The sequence below is a fragment of the Dromiciops gliroides genome, chromosome 4 (genome assembly GCF_019393635.1).
Source record: "Dromiciops gliroides isolate mDroGli1 chromosome 4, mDroGli1.pri, whole genome shotgun sequence".
In the NCBI taxonomy this organism is placed as follows: domain Eukaryota; kingdom Metazoa; phylum Chordata; class Mammalia; order Microbiotheria; family Microbiotheriidae; genus Dromiciops; species Dromiciops gliroides.
The window spans coordinates 110,059,025-110,072,379 of NC_057864.1; the positions used below are offsets into that span (position 1 = coordinate 110,059,025).

At 34.9% G+C, this 13,355-nt stretch overlaps 1 protein-coding gene across 5 annotated transcripts in view; it reads left to right on the plus strand.

Annotated features, from left to right (window-relative positions):
- The window catches only part of SYT14 (synaptotagmin 14), a 239,104-nt gene that overhangs the window by 99,439 nt on the left and 126,310 nt on the right, over positions 1 to 13,355 (plus strand). The window contains exon 1 of one of the 5 annotated variants that reach the window (XM_044004093.1): positions 9,596 to 9,625. The exons of the other annotated variants lie outside the window; for them this stretch is intronic. The gene's annotated coding sequence lies outside the window, so the exon portion shown is untranslated. Of the gene's footprint in view, positions 1 to 9,595; positions 9,626 to 13,355 lie in introns of those variants that run through there. 5 annotated transcript variants of the gene reach the window in all.

Consider the following 13,355-nt stretch of genomic DNA (forward strand, 5'->3'; position numbering starts at 1 on the left):
ATTAAGTGAGTCTTTATGAGCAATTTATTTGTGCAATAATTACAGCATTTTATAGGATATTCAGCCTCCTGGTTTTTTTCCCCCTGGGTAAACCATTTGATGCCAGCTTTAGATTTTAAAAGCTCTCCAAGCAGACAAACAATGGCATTGCAGTCATTTAATAATGCATTATTCAGAGTTGACAGAAAGGCAAAAGGCATTATAAATGGTTCAGGGTTCATTCAACAGGTAGATAACAAGAAATTAATGAAGCATCTTAATTACATTTTTAAAATGAGACATAAGCTGTGTTTCTGTGATGGTGTTCTTAAGTTTTCTTATTGATAGAGTTCAAGGTACAGTGCTTTATGTTTACTGTTTTAGGTGAGGAATTAGATGTTAAGGGACTGCTAGTTGTCTTTATACTTTATGATTTTAGATGAGGCAGTGCTATATTGTGGAAAGTCTCCAATGTGTCTATAACAAATCCATCTTTTTATTCACATATGCATGATCATAGCTTCAATGTCAAATCAGACCAAGTTAAACTTCAAAATATAAATCCAACTTTGATCCTTAAAGATGAAGGTGAATATTCTTATTCTTTTTGTTTTGTTTTGTTTTTCGGGGCAATTAGGGTTAAGTGACTTGCCCAGGGTCACACATCTAGTAGGTGTCAAGTGTCTGATTCAGATTTGAACTCAGGTCCTCCTGAATCCAGAGCCGGTGCTTTATCCACTGCACCACCTAGCTGCCCTCCTTATTCTTTTTTTTTTTTTTTTTGGCAGGGCAATGAGGGTTAAGTGACTTGCCCAGTGTCACACAGCTAGTGAGTGTCAAGTGTCTGAGGCCAGATTTGAACTCAGGTACTTCTGAATCCAGGGCCGGTGCTTTACCACTGCGCCATCTAGCTGCCCCTCTTTTTTTTTTTTAATCACATAAAAGAAGCTAATGATAACTAGACTATATTTCAATCTATGGGACTTTATTGGCACATCTTTTACAAAGCTGTATGCATGATAAAGAAATGAATTTGTGAGGTAGAGTTAGCATGTTATTGTTATTCAAAATTCCTCTTCATAACCCTTACACATAGAAAGATCTTAGCATACTGAGTCTCACATTGGAAATATGGTTAAGAACAGTTTGGCCCTGTGCAAGGTCTTGTCCCCATGGTTAGTGACACTAGGCAGACATTTTTCTTACTTAATTTTCTAGGATAAATCTAATAAATAATATTAGAGACAGTATCTATATTTATTTAGAAAAAAATCCTTAAGGTGTGTTTCTATAAGTATACTTGAGAAAAGAGATTTGGACCAATTTGTTTTTCCAGTTAATGTAATTAATGAAGAAAAAGTCTGCAGTTTGGGGTTGTACTTTCTATCCCCTATCCCTTTCTATAGATTTGAGTGGGAAATGTGAGAAATGGTGTGTGCTTTAGAGATGTACAATTTTAGAAGTAAAAGAATTCTTAATTTCCCAATGAAATGATACTTTTCAATTAGTGAAAATTTGCTGTAATATCATCAAATACTAATACACTTTTCTCTATTATATGTTATTTTACTATATTTTTGGTTGAAAATGGAAATATTCATTAAAACTACTTTTCTGAATCATAAAAGTATTTTATTATTTTCTAGTTACATGTAGAGATAGTTTTTGACATTTGTTTTTATAATATTTCTGGTTCCAAATTTTTCTCCCTCCCTCCCCCCCTCCCCAAGACAGCAGGCAATCTAATATAGGTTACATTTGTACAATTGCATTAAATATATTTCTGCATTAGTCATAGTGTGAAAGAAGAATCAGAACAAAAGGGAAAAACCTTAAAAAAGGAAAACAAAAAAAAGTAGAAATGGTATGGTTCAATCTGCATCTAGATACCACAGTTCTTTTTTTCTGGATTAGGAGAGCATTTTCCATCATGAGTCCTTTGAAACTATCTTGGACCACTGTATTGCTGAGAAGAGTCAAGTCTATCACAGTTAATCAAAACACAATGTTGTTGATACTGTGTGCAATGTTTTTTCAGTTCTGCTTATCTCACTCAGCATCAGTTCATGTAAGTCCTTCCAGGTTTCTCTGAAATCTGCCTGCTCATCATTTCTTTTGTTTTGTTTTGTTTTGTTTTGCAGGGCAATGGGGGTTAAGTGACTTGCCCAGGGTCACACAGCTAATAAGTGTCAAGTGTCTGAGGCTGGATTTGAACTCAGGTACTACTGAATCCAGGGCCAGTGCTTTAACCACTGCGCCATCTAGCTGCCCCCTGCTCATCATTTCTTACAGCACAATTTCATTACCTTCATATACCACAACTTGTTCAGCTATTCCCCAATTGATGGGCATCCCCTCAATTTCCAATTCCTTGCCACCACAAAAAGAGCAGCTATACATATTTTTGTACATGTGGGTCCTTTTCCCGTTTTTATCATCTCTTTGGGAAAAAAGACCTAATAGTGGTATTGCTGGGTGAAAGGGTATGCACAGCTTTATAGCACTTTGGGCATAGTTCCAAATTATTCTCCATAATGGTTGAATCAGTTCACAGCTCCACCAACAATGCATTGGTGTTCCAATTTTTCCACAACTTCTCCAACATTTATTATTTTCCTTTTTGTTGTATTAGCCAATCTTAAAGGTGTCAGGTGGTACCTCAGAGTTGTTTTAATTTGCATTTTTCTAATCAATGGTGATTTAGAGCATTTTTTCATATAGCAACATAGCTTTGATTTCTTCATCAGAAAACTGCCTGTTCATATCCTTTGACCATTTCTCAATTGGGGAATGACTTGCTTTCTTATCAATTTGATTTAGTTCCCTATGTATTTTAGAAATGAGTCCTTTATCAGAAATACTTTCTATAAAAATTGTTTCCCAGCTTTTTGCCTCCCTTCTTATTTTGGATGCATTGCTTCTATTTGTACAAATCCTTTTAAATTTAATTAATGCAAAATTATCCATTTTGCATTAAATAATATTCTCTCTTGTTTGGTCATAAACTGTTCTCCTTTCCATAAATCTGAGAGGTAAACTATTCATTCCTCTCCTAATTTACCTATGGTATCACTTTTTATGTCTAAATCATGTACTAATTTTGACCTTATTTTAGTATAAGGTGTAAGATGTTGGCCTATGCCCAGTTTCTGCCATATTATCTTCCTGTTTCCACAACAGTTTTTGTCAAATACTGAGTTCATATCCCAGAAGCTGGAGTCTTTGGGTTTATCAAACAGTACATTATAAAGTCGTTTACTACTGTGTCTCCTATGCCTAACCTATTCCATTGGTCCACCACTCTATTTCTTAGCCAGTACCAAATAGTTTTCATGACTGCCACTTTATAGTGAAGCTTCATATTTGGTACAGCTAGCCCACCTTCCTGTGCATTTTTTTCATTAGTTCCCTGGATATTCTTGACCTTTTGTTCTTCCAGATAAATTTTGTTATTATTTTTTCTAGCTCTATAAAATAATTTTAGGTGGTCTGATTGGAATGACACTGAATAAGTAAATTAATTTAGGTAGAATTGTCATTTTTATTCAATTAGCTCAGCCTATCCATGAGCAATTGATATTTTTCCAGTTATTTAGATATATGATAATGGACATCCCTGAGTAAAGTCTGCAGAAGGAGGAGGACATTGTACATAGTAACAGCAACATTATGTAGTGATCAACTGTGATAGACTTAACTCTTCTCAGCAATACAATGAATGATCCAAGACCATTCCAAAGGACTCTTGATGGAAAATGCTTTCCATATCCAGAAAAAAAGAACTGTGGAATCTGAATTCAGAGTGAACCATATTGTTTCTGCTTTTTTTTTCTTTTTTGAGGTTTTCCCCCTTTTTCTGAATCTTCTTTTATAACATGACTAATGCAGAAATATGTTTAATGTGATTGTACATATATAATATATATCAGATTGCTTTCTGTCTTGGGGAGAGAAGGGAGGGAGGGAGAACAATTTGGAACTCAAAATCTTATAAAACAAATGTTGAAAACTATCTTTACATGTAACTGGAAAATAAAATACTTTTATGATTTGGAAAAGTGAACAGAAATTATTAAATATCTTAATAAAGTCACAGTATAAAACTTTCACAGTTTTTCATGAATCTGTATGTGACATGCTTTCCAGAATGGCTAGACCAATTTACAGTTCTACCAGCAGGGTCTTTTCCCCACTAGCCCTTTTAGTAATTGTTAGTTTCCTTTTTTTCATATTTGACAATTTTATGATTGTGAGATTGCAATCCACTTGTTGTCATTTGCATTTCTCTAAACATTATTGATCTGAAATACTTTTTCATATGGCTGTTGATCACTTGTGTTTCTTCCCTTGAGAACTATCTATTCATATTCTTTGACCTTTTATCTCTTGGGAAAAAGGATTCTTATTCTAAATATATTCCAATCAGTTCCTTATACAGTACAGTATAGTGTAAACATCAATTTTATATCAATTGGGAAACCAAAAAAATGGTGTGACTCCCTTTATTGCAATATTTGCTTTATTGTGGTGATTTGGAACCAAACCCACAATATCTCTGAGGGATGCCTGTATATCTTGAATATCAGATCTCAGTCAGAGAAACTTTATGCAAAGATTTTTTCTCCCAGATTTTCATTTCCTTTCTAATTTTAACTCATTGACATTTTGTATAAAGCCCTTTTCCCCCCAATTTTAAGTAATTCGCAGTTGTTGATTTTATCTTCTACTTCTGCTCCATTCTACTCTTATAAATGTAATAGGATGGGGCAGCTAGGTGGGGCAGTGGATAGAGCACCGGCCCTGGAGTCAGGAGTACCTGAGTTCAAATCCAGCCTCAGACACTTAACACTTACTAGCTGTGTGACCCTGGGCAAGTCACTTAACCCCAATTGCCTCACCAAAAAAAAAAAAAGTAATAAGAATCTCTCTTCTCTACTCCTTTAATTTATTTATAAGAACTTTTATGTCTAGGTAATATATCCATTTGGAGCTTATTTGGGTATTTCAATTCATCAATGAAGTGGCAACTGTGTTCCAGGCACTGTGCTAAGAGCAAGGAAAAAAAAATAGTCAAAAGACAGTCCCTGTTATTAAGGAGCTTACAATATAATGGGGAAGACAACATGCAAACAAATATGTACAAAGCAAGCTATACATGGGATAAATAGGAGATAATTAACTGAGTGAAGGCACTAGAATTAAGAGGGGTTTGGAAAGGCTTCTTTTAGAAGGTGGGATTTGAGTTGGGACTTGAAAGGAAGCCAGGGAAGGCAATAGGTGGAATTGAGGAGGAAGAGCATTGCAGGCATGAATTCAGTCATAGAAAATGCCCCAAACTGAGAAGGATTGCCTTGCTCATGGAATAGCCAGAAAGTCGAAACCTAATTTTTGCTAGACTGCTTTTTTTGGAGAAGGAGGGAGTATAAAGTAATGAGACCTTACACCAATTGTTTGACATTTAGATTTATGGAACACTATCTTATTTGTTGCATATCATATAGGTATTCTGTTCTATTTATTGACTTTCCTATTAGCAAATACTAAATAGATGTGTGGGTGTGGGTGGATGTGAAGGAGAGAGAGACAAATAGAAACAGAGAGAGACACAGAGACAGAGACACACAGAGAGGAGATAGTTGATTTTATTTTTATTTGGTAGTGAATTTGTAACAACTAATACAAATACTAAGATACTATTCAAAACATCTACAAGTTTTTTTTAATCACTTTTTGAATTGTTCACAAACATTTTTGTTTCAAATATGAACGCAATGGAAAAGCAAGTTTATACACACAGATATCTGTGTTTGTGTGTATACATACATACGTGTCTATGTGTATATATATGTATGTGTGTATATATATGTATATATATATATAAATATATTTTACAAAGTTTAATGAGTAGACCCTAGACAAGTTGACACTGTTATAGTCTGTGATAAATTATCTAAAAATAATCAAATTTATTCAGCTTCAGTCATTTTCATAACCAAGTGTTACCCTGATGAGTGAAATTTACTAATCAGGCTTCAGATGTGTACTTAGAGCACTTTATGGTACCACTCCCATCTTGATTGTTCTTCATAGAGTATTAATCTGCAAATAGGGGCAAACATTTGCAAAAATCATCTTGCTACATGAATGAGTATGAAGTCATTCCTTCCCAAGCAATGGACTTTCAAGTTACCAAGTTGTCATCAGCACTGTTTACTTATGTGTCCAAGAAGATATGCCTCCATCCACAGAGAAGCTAAAAATAAAACTTGGTGTTTAATTAGTACTGCCTTAGTCTAGGGGAAAAGATTTATCCATTTGAGAAATAATGCATTAAAAATGATCATTCATTTCTTACAATATTGATGTTATAGTATAAATTGTTCTAGTTCTTTTCATTCTGTATCAATTCATACAACACTTCTCAAGCTTCTCTGCAACCATCTCTCCATTTTTTACAGCACAATAGTATTCCATTGTATTCATATACCATACTTGTTTGGCCATTCACTAAATGATGGATATTTCCTTAATTCTTTACCACTACCAAAAAAAAAAACCAAAACCTTTTATGACTATTATTTACACATATTAGAACTTTCCCCTTTCTTTACTTTCTTTGAAGTATAGACCAAATAATCTTCTCACTGGGTTAAAGGGCATGCACAGTTTACTAAATTTTTGTGACATTATTACAAATTGCTTTCCAGAATGGCTGGACTAATTCACAGTTTTACCAATAATGCTTTAGGGTACCTGTTTTCTTGCAGCCCCTCCAATTATTATTTTCTTTTTCATCACCTTTGATAATGTAATGGATTTGAAGTGGAACCTCAGAATTATTTCAGTTTGTATTTATCTGAATAATAGTGAAAGTTTAGTATTTTTTCACATAGCTATTGGTTTTTGTTTTTGTTTTTTGTTTTTGCAGGGCCATGAGGGTTAAGGGACTTGCCAAGGGTCACACAGCTAGTAAGTGTCGGATTTGAACTCAGGTACTCCTGAATCCAGGGCCGGTGCTTTATTCACTGTACCACCTAGCTGCCCCTCACATAGCTATTGAAAGCTTAGGTTTCTTCCCTTTCACCTATTCACATTCTTTGGCCATCTATCTTTTGGGGAATTGCCATTTCTCTTATAAATTTAAATAAGTTTCTTATTTATCTTAGATATGTGACCTTTATCAGAGAAACTTGCTACAAAGATTTTTCCCTTGGTTAACTATTTCCCTTCCCCATTTTCCCTACATTGAAGGTGTTAATGCAAAATATTTTAAATTTTATAATCAAAATTCTCTTTTTATCTTCTACGAAACTATTTCACTGTCCATAGTTCTGAAAGGGAATTTCTTGTTTTTTCATTTATGATAGGACCTTTTATATCTAGGTCATATATCTCTTTGGAGTTTATCTTGGTATATGGTATGATGTGATAGCAATTTCTGCCACACTGTTTTTCAGTGTTCTCAGTAGATTTTGTTAGCTATTGAATCCTTCCCATAGGACTTAGGTCTTTGGGTTTATTAAACACTAGACTACTAGGACTGTTTACTTCTGCCTATCATGTGCCTAATCTCTTCCACTGATTGACCTTTCTATTTCTTAACCTAGTATCAAAATGTTTTGATGATTACTGCTTTGAGATGTAGTACTGCTAAGCCCTCCTCCTTCCCTCTTTTTTTCATTATTTCTCTTGAGATTCTTGACCTTTGTTTCTCTAGAGAATTTCCTGGTTTTCCCCCTAGATATATAAAATAATCCTTTGGTAATATGATTGGCATGACACTAAATAAGTAAATTAATTTAAGTAGTATTGCATTCTTGTTATATTGTTTCATTTAACCCATAAATAATACTTCTCTCTTTAGATTGCCTTTCTGTAAACAATGTCTTATACTTGTATCTATATGATTCCTTTGTATATCTTGGTAGCTATATGGTTTATACATTCTGTAGCTATTTCAAATGAATCTCTGTTTTTCTGCTGCATTTTATTCTCAATATACAAAAATATTATTGATTCATATAGATTAATTTTATTAGGACTACTGGATGATTCAACAGATAAAATGTTGAACTTGGAGACACAGTAACTTGTATTAAAATCTGGCTGTTTGCTAGCTGTGTGACCTTGGGCAAGTCGCTTAATTTCTCTCAGACGATTTTTGTTACCTCATCTGTAAGATGGATTCCCAGTAGCACCCAATTCCCAAGTTTTTATGAGGATCAAAGGAAATAACACGTATAGCACTTTGAAATCCTCAAAATATTATATAAATGCTACCTATTATTTTTATCGTGCAAATTAGATGGTTGTTAATTTTTTCAATTAATATTTTAGTTCACTCTAAAGTTCTGTATGTAGGAGCAGCTAGGTAGTGCAGTGGATAAAGCACTGGCCCCGGAGTCAGGAGTACCTGAGTTCAAATCAGACCTCAAACACTTGACACTAGCTGCGTGACCCTGGGCAAGTCACTTAACCCTCATTGTTCCACAAAAACAGAAAAAATATCCCTCGCATTAAAGTTCTGTCTATACCAACATATCATCTACAGAAAGTGATTCTTATTTGCCTATGTTTATTCCCTTCATTTCTTTTTCCTGTCTTGTTGATATAACCTTTTAATCCCTGAATCAAATAGAGATAGTAATAGAAGACATTCTTGCTTCACCCCTCTAGTTTATCATTGTTACATATAATGCTGGCTCTGTTAAATATATATTATTTACCCTGTTAAGGAAATGTCCATTTATTCCTGTGTTTTCTAGTAGGGTTTGTTTTTTTCTAGTAGGGTTTTTAAAAGAGAAATTGATCCTGTATTTTGCCAAAAGCCTTCTTTACATTTATTTATATAATTATATGAACTTTATTATTGTTATTAATATGTTATACTTATAAGTTTCCTGATGTTAAAATAACTCTGCATTCCTGGCATGACTGTAGTTAGTTCATTTTTGTGATATGTTACTATGACCTCTTTGCTAATATTTTATTTAAAATTTTTCACTGATGTCATTGCAGACATTATTCTCTAGTTTTATTTCTCTATTTCGATTCTGTGGTTTAGCTATCAAGACCATATTTTTATCAAGGAAGGGATTTGGAAAGCTCCTATCCTTTCCTTTGCTATTTTTTGCAAACAGTTTGTGTAATTTTGAAATAAATTGTTCTTTGAATATTCAGTATAATTCACTTGTGAATCCATCTGGTACTGGGATTTCTTTCCTTAGGAGTTCATTTATGGCTTCTTCAATTTCTTTTTCTGATACTGAGTTGTTTAAATTCTCAATTTCCTATTCTATTAATCTGAATATTTTATATTTCTGTAAGTATTCATCTATTTCATTTAAGCTGTTGATTTTATTGATATGTAATTGGGCCCAGTCATCTCTAATAATATCTGTTATTTCTGCTTCATTTCTTGTGAGTTCTCCTTCATTTTTGATACTGTTCTGGTTCCCCACAAAATGTTGGCCTTAACCTTTGGTTCTATACATCAGTGTTACTTGGGAGACAGAGCCAAAATGACAGAGTAAGGCAGGAACTCGACTGATTCACTGTAAAATAATGCCTCAAGAGGAATTCTGGAGCCACAGATTCAACAAAAGGATGGGATGAAACCATTTTCTAGGCCAAGACAACTTAGAAGGTTGGTAGCAAATGTCTTTCTCACTCAGGTAAAAAGGGAGCACAGTCCCATGCAGACAGTATCCAGGCAAGCCAATAGCAAGCTGTACTCCAGAAAGCCAGGAGTGCAGTCCTTTGACCTGATGCAGTCAACAGTGAGGAACCACAGGCCCAACATAGCTGGACAGTGGCAGGGCCCAACAGTCTCAGCATAGCAGGCCAGCAGTGAAGCCCTGTGCCCCAACACAGTAGGCCAGTGGTGACACCCCATGCCTCTGGTGCTAGAAGCTTGGGACAGTGCCCAGGAGCAGAGCCCAAATTTAACATCAAATTAAAAGACTTGAAATAGGCTGGGAAAATGAGCAAAAACAACAACAATAACTAAGAACCTGACCATAGAAAGTTACTATAGTGGCAGGGAACATCAAAACACAAACTCAGAAGAGGACAATGGTGTGAGAACAGCTAGATGTGAAGCTTTAAAGAAAACTATGAATTTGTCTCAGGTCCAAAAAAAGAACTTTTAGAAGAGCACAAAAAAAAAAGATTTTAAAAAATAGAGAGGTAGTAAAAAAATTGGGAAGAGAAATGAAAGTGATATAAGATAATCATGAAAAAAGGAGTCAACAGCTTGGTAAAGGAAGTACAAAAAAAAAGGGAAGGGATGTACAAAAATTCACTGAAGAAAACAGCACCTTAAAAAGTAGAATTGGCCAAACGGAAAAGAAGGTAAAAAAGCTCACTGAATTCTTTAAAAATTAGAATTGAGCAAATAGAAATTAATGACTTAATGAGAAATCAAGAAACAATAAAACAAAACTTTTAAAAATGAAATAAATAGAAGAAAATGTGAACTATTTCACTGGAAAAACAACTGACCTGGAAAATAGATCAAGGAAAGATCATTTAAGAATTATTGGACTGAGGGGCAACTAGGTGGTGCAGTGGATAAAGCACTGGCCCTGGATTCAGGAGGACCTGAGTTCAAATCTGGTCTCAGACACTTGACACTTACTAGCTGTATGACCCTGGGCAAATCACTTAACCCTCATTGCCCTGCAAAAAAACCAACAAAAAAGAATGATTGGACTAAGAGCCTACGCATAATCTTTTTTTTTTTTAATGTATGAGGTATTTTATTTTTTCCATTACATGTAAAGATAGTTCTCAACTTTTGTTTATACATGCTTTACAATTTCAGATTTTTCTCCCTCCCACCCCTCCCTCCCCCCTCCCCTAGACAGCAGGTAATCTGATATAGGTTATATCTATATATCTCTATACATATACATATAGATATATATATATACACACACACACATATATATACACATAATAACATTAATCCTATTTCTGCATTAATCCTGTTACAAGAGAAAGAATCAGAGCAGTGATGCAAAACCTCAAAATAGAAAGAAAAAAAAAACAACAGCACCCAAAACAAAAGAAATAATATGGTTCAATCAGCATCTATACTCCACAGTTCTTTCTTTCTTTTTTTTTTCTTGGATTTGGAGATCCTCTTCTATCATGAGTTCCCTGGAACTCTTCTGTACCATTGCATTGGTGAGAAGAATCTAGTCCATCACAATAAGTCAACACTCAATGTTGATGATACTGTGTACAATGTTCTTCTGGTTCTGCTCATCTCACTCATCATCAGCTCACATAAGACCCTCCAGGTTTCTCTGAACTCTTCCTGCTCATCATTTATTACAGCACAATAGTATTCCATTGTATTCATATACCACAACTTGTCCAGCCATTCCCCAATTGATGGGCACCCCCTCAACTTCCAATTCCTTGCTACCACATAAAGAGCAGCTATAAATATTTTTGTACATGTGGGTCCCTTTCCCCCTTCCATGATTTTTTTGGGCAAAAGACCTAAAAGTGGGATTGCTGGGTCAAAGGGTACTACGCATAATCTTTCAAGTAGTTATCAAGGCAAACTGCCCTGATATCCAAGAACCAATAGAAATTAAAAGAATCCATCAATCATTTCCTGAAAGACATCCTCAAATGAAAACTCCAAGGAATATTACAGGCATATTCTAGAGCACCAGGTTAAGGAAAAATGCTGCAAGCAGTCAGGAAGAAACAATTCAGAAATTGTGGAGAGATAGTCAGGATTACACAGGATTTAGCAGCTTCTACATTAAAGGATAGGCAGGTTTGGAATATGATATTCTGAAGGGCAAAGGATCTAGGACTTCAACCAAGAATCACCTACCTAGAAAAACTGAATATCAACCTTCATGGGAAAAACATAAATATTTAATGAAATAAGGTTGTTCCTAATGAAAAGACCAGAACAGATTTTCAAATTTGATTTTCAAATACAAGACTCAAGAGAAGCATAAAAGGGTAAACAGGAAAGAACGCATAATGGATTCAATAAAGGTAAACTGTTTACTTCCCTACATGGGAAGATGATAAGAACTTTATCACTATTAGGGCAGTTAGAAGTATACATAGACAGAGGGCATAGGTATAAGTTGACTTTTTTTTTTTTTGCAGGGCAGTGGGGGTTAAGTGACTTGCCCAGGGTCACACAGCTTGTGTCAAGTGTCTGAGGCCGGATTTGAACTCAGGTACTCCTGAATCCAGGGCTAGTGCTTTATCCACTGCGCCACCTAGCTGCCCCTATAAGTTGACTTTTATGGAATGGTATCCAAAAACAAAATTATGGGGTGAGAAAAAGTATTGCACTAGGAGAAGTGGGAAAGGAGAGGTAGAATTAGATAAATTATCTCACATGAAGACATACAAAAGATCTATTTCTGTGGAGAGAAATATGGAGCAAAGAATAGACATCACTTGAAAGTTACTATTCTCAAAATTAGCTCAAAGAGTGAATAACATACACTTTCAAGTATAGAAATCTATCTTGCCAACTAAAAGTATGTAGGAGAGGAGGGAGATAAGAGAAGAGAGTGGGGAACTGATGGAAGGGAGGGCATATTGAGCAAGGTGGTGTTCAGAAGCAAAACACTGGTGAGGAGGGACTGGGTGAAAGGAGAAAAAGAAGGAAGGATAAAAACAGTGGAAAACAGGATGGAAGGAAATACACAGTAATAACTGTGAATAGAATGAACTCACCCATAAAATAGAAGCAGATAGCAGGGTAGATTAGAAAACCAGCATCCTACAATATGCTGTTTATAAGAAACACATTTGAAGCAGACACACACACATACACACACACACATACACACACACACACACACAGAGTAAAGGTAAGAGTATGGAGCAGACTCTTTTATGCCTCAGCTGAAGTGAAAAAAGCAGGAGTAGCAACCATGACCTCAGAGAAAGCAAAAGCAAATATAGATCTAATTAAAAGAGAGAAGGAAGGAAACTATACCTTGCTAAAAAATACCATAGACAATGAAGTAATATAATTACTAGACTTATATGTGCCAAATGTTATAGCATCCATTTTTTTAAAGAACTTAAATTGGTTACAGAAAGATGGTAAAACTATACTAGTGGGAGACCCCAACTTTTCTCTCTCAGAACTAGACAAATCAAACCAGAAGATAAACAAGAAAGAAATTAAGGAGGTAGATAGAATTTTAGAAAAGGTAGATATGACAGATCTCTGGAGAAAACTGAATGGGAATTCAATGGAATATGCCTTTTTCCATTGGTACATGGCATCCACACAAAAACTGACCATGCTTTAGAGCATAAAAACTTCACAATCAAATGCAGAAAGAAATACTAAATGCATCCTTTTTAGATCATAA